The sequence below is a fragment of the Takifugu rubripes genome, chromosome 2, assembly GCF_901000725.2.
Source record: "Takifugu rubripes chromosome 2, fTakRub1.2, whole genome shotgun sequence".
In the NCBI taxonomy this organism is placed as follows: domain Eukaryota; kingdom Metazoa; phylum Chordata; class Actinopteri; order Tetraodontiformes; family Tetraodontidae; genus Takifugu; species Takifugu rubripes.
Window position 1 is genome coordinate 294602 of NC_042286.1, and position 3226 is coordinate 297827.

General features: G+C 45.9%; 1 pseudogene; it reads right to left on the reverse strand.

Annotated features, from left to right (window-relative positions):
* Positions 1 to 31, reverse strand: part of LOC115248827 (endoribonuclease Dicer-like) — a 13880-nt pseudogene extending 13849 nt beyond the window's left edge.
* Between the last annotated feature and the right edge of the window lie 3195 nt (positions 32 to 3226).

The following is a 3226-nucleotide window of genomic DNA, read 5'->3' on the forward strand; positions in this document are numbered from 1 at the left end:
CGTTGAGACATACCTGAGGCCGTAGGGACATATCTGGAGAGGCACAAAACCTCCAGAAGGCTGCATTCCTGTGTCAACTATTGCAGATATGCCGAATTATATTTATTGCATTAGTTTAATCACCGTTGACTCTGTTGAATTCATACACCAGAGAGTAATTAGTGGATTTCTCAGCCACTGTGATTGAAGGTCAGTGACACTGACAAAGTAACCTAATCAGGAGAGCTCAGAAGTGCTGCAGTGTATCAGTGAGTCCACGTGTGGAAGGAGACTATTCTGGTTCCCCTGAAAGTCACCAAAAAAAAAAAAAAACCCCCAAAAGTACAATAATTCTGTTTTCTTTCAACTTTTTCCAGACAATATGTGGATTTCAGTCTCAGCAGTCTCAGCTTTAACGGACAGGACTTGCTCGCTCTGTTATCTGCTCTTAAGACAGATTCGATCTCGAAATGGTTCGGAGACATTGGTGCAGTGTTTGATCTGAAGAGCTTTATGAAATACAAAGTGAATACAAACGATTTAGACAAAAAGGAAAGTTGATGAATGCAGACACATTAAGAGGAAAGAGCCCCAAACTGCAGCTAGTAATAGGAAATGGAGGATTTATCTGTAGTGAGGATTCCACCATCTAAGGGGGCAGAACCAAGAAAAGAACAACCTACAAACCTTAACAGTCAGCCTCCAACACAACACACACTCACACACCCAGGCTTATCTGGACATTGCATTTATCATTCAAAATTTGAGAAACGCTGGATCCATCACCTGGACCATACCCTTCTCAGTCCAGGCTGGGATCAGGATGGTCATGAATGAGCTAAGGGTACTCAGCTAAAACCACAGAGCACTGGTAGCAACTGGCTTCAATGATGAAATGTAGGTGAACAGTCTAAGGGACAGTCTAAGCTTCATTGGGGACGATTGATCGCTTTGTGGATCTGTTGTGCTCTGGCCTGAGGCAGACCCTGGGCCAATGGGCAAACCCTCCTCCTCCTCATATGGGAGACATAGAGGAAGTCAGAGCCCCTGAAAGGTGACAGGCCAAGGAATTATGAGTCATACCACAGAGGTCAGGTGAGAGGACCAATGAAGCAGAGCTGAGCCCGGGGCCTAGCTTGCTTGCTGTGTCTAACCACTGAGAATTTACACAGACGTCTAACCATTAGATTGGGGTGTGTGTGTGTGTGTGGGGGGGGGGGGGGTATTCAGTGCCGGGCTAAAATACGCCATACCTGAAAGGTCAACTAAGGCCCCCGGTCAGATGATGTCTTGAGGGATTTCATGGATTGTGAATTCCGTATGAAATATTGTTTCGATGGAATCTTTAACCGAGAAGACGGAATGCTCCTCGGATTCCTCTCACTGATCCAATGATCTGTCTATTGTGTGTGCGTTTTGTTTTTTTCAGTTTGGTCCCTGTCTTTCCCCGTCCTGTCCGTCTCTGTCTCCTTCCCACCTGCATTAACCCATTACCGGCATGTGTCTCCTCTCTGACTGATCAGTTTGGGCCCTATCCTCCTTGGTTTGAACCCAATTCACTGTTCCTGTGCTGTCCTGACTGAAGGTGACCAGAGAACCTCTTATGTCCTGTTCTCTGTTTTCAATTTTCCTAACTGCTAGATCAATTGGTCCCACTAAAGACTGCTACAAATGTCCCGTCATATTGACGTCCAGCCTCACAGGGTCTGAAAATTCCTGATCAATAAGTTGATTGTGTGTGAATGTTACCAAGCAAAAGGGTGAAAGATATTGATATCAAAAGGCTGGTACAGCCCAGAGGGAGCCAAGAGAAGAACTTCCTCTGCATCAGTCTGAGAATAGAACCAGGATGATCATTTGACTCCGTGAGAGTGGGAATATCTCACTGATGAGGGTTGGTTCTGCTGCAACATCTATAGGAGACACTACTCAAAAAAAAGCTCAACACTTATGGATGGACAACAAGAGGCCACAAAGGACAACCTAGATGAGACAGGCAGGTGGGACCGCTGCAGCCAAGTTAGAGAACACTAGATCGATGTCCCAGGATATTGTAAGAAATCTTATTTTCTGTAGGATTATGCAAATAAAGTCAAGTAGTCTTTAAGTAAGGTCCATTGTCCCTTGTGTTGTTCTGCGCCTCCTGGTGTGTTTTGTGTGTTATGCTTCTGATCCACAGGGGGGCAGAAGCACCCTGTGGATTGTTGCACACGTTTGCGTTCATTCCCATGTGTCACCACACCAGCAGTTAAAGGCAGGAGTTGGCAGCCTGACAAGCAAATCTAATGCAACAGTCAATTAAGATCTAGTCCCAGTGTGTCAGCCATAAGCAGATGCAGCTGTTCCTGCGTAGCCACTGCCAAACCGAGGAAACACTCGCGGCTGCCCTTAACATCAAACAAGTGCTGCCTAACTCTGACAACAACAGCCCTTAAAGCCCTGACCTAGGAGGGATCCTGGAGGAGAGAAATTGCCAAAAACCTTTGGAAAGCACCGAGCAAAACGAAGGTTTTGGGACCTAATCCACTGATTGATTCACAGAAGACCTATACTAGTCTGAGAGTCCTAATCTGACATGTGAAGGGACTGAAGTGATGTGAAGGATAGGTCAGATCTGGGTTCACTCATGAATTATCACTCATATGTTGAGTCTGGGAAAGCTGCTCCAGTGTTGTTACAGCCCATAATTTTGATTTATTCTTCCAGTAAACAGAGAAGCAGTTGGAAGAAGTGAACCTTCAAATCAGTCCATCATTAATCCACACGTTGTTTTATTTACCCCTCACTCTCAGCAACTGTGAGAAGGAGTGGAGAAGGACGTAGAGGGATGGGGGTAGAGGGGTGCAATTCAGGGTCAAAAACAGGCAATCTCCTGGAGGCTGATGCTGATTGGCTAAAGGTGGTGGTTGGGGGGAAGGTGGCTGACTCCACAACACTGCCTGCTGGAAGTCTCAGGTGTCGTGGCGAGAGACTTCTGGACAATGTCGGCAAGAGTAGAACAGTTAAGTTGAGCAGTGGCTAAAAAAGCCCCCTTGCCTTGCGGGGGGAAGGGGGGGTGCAAAGGTGGTGAACTCATGGCAAACATTCAAGTGGAGGGAATGTTCATGTACGAGTCCTTCTCACAACTGAACAGAGAGCTTAGTCCTAATAAATGAGTAATAACAATAATCTATTTACACAACAGTGAAACACTTTTCGATCTGTAATGGAGAATGTTTTACAGTGCAGCTTCAGAAACACTGAAGCG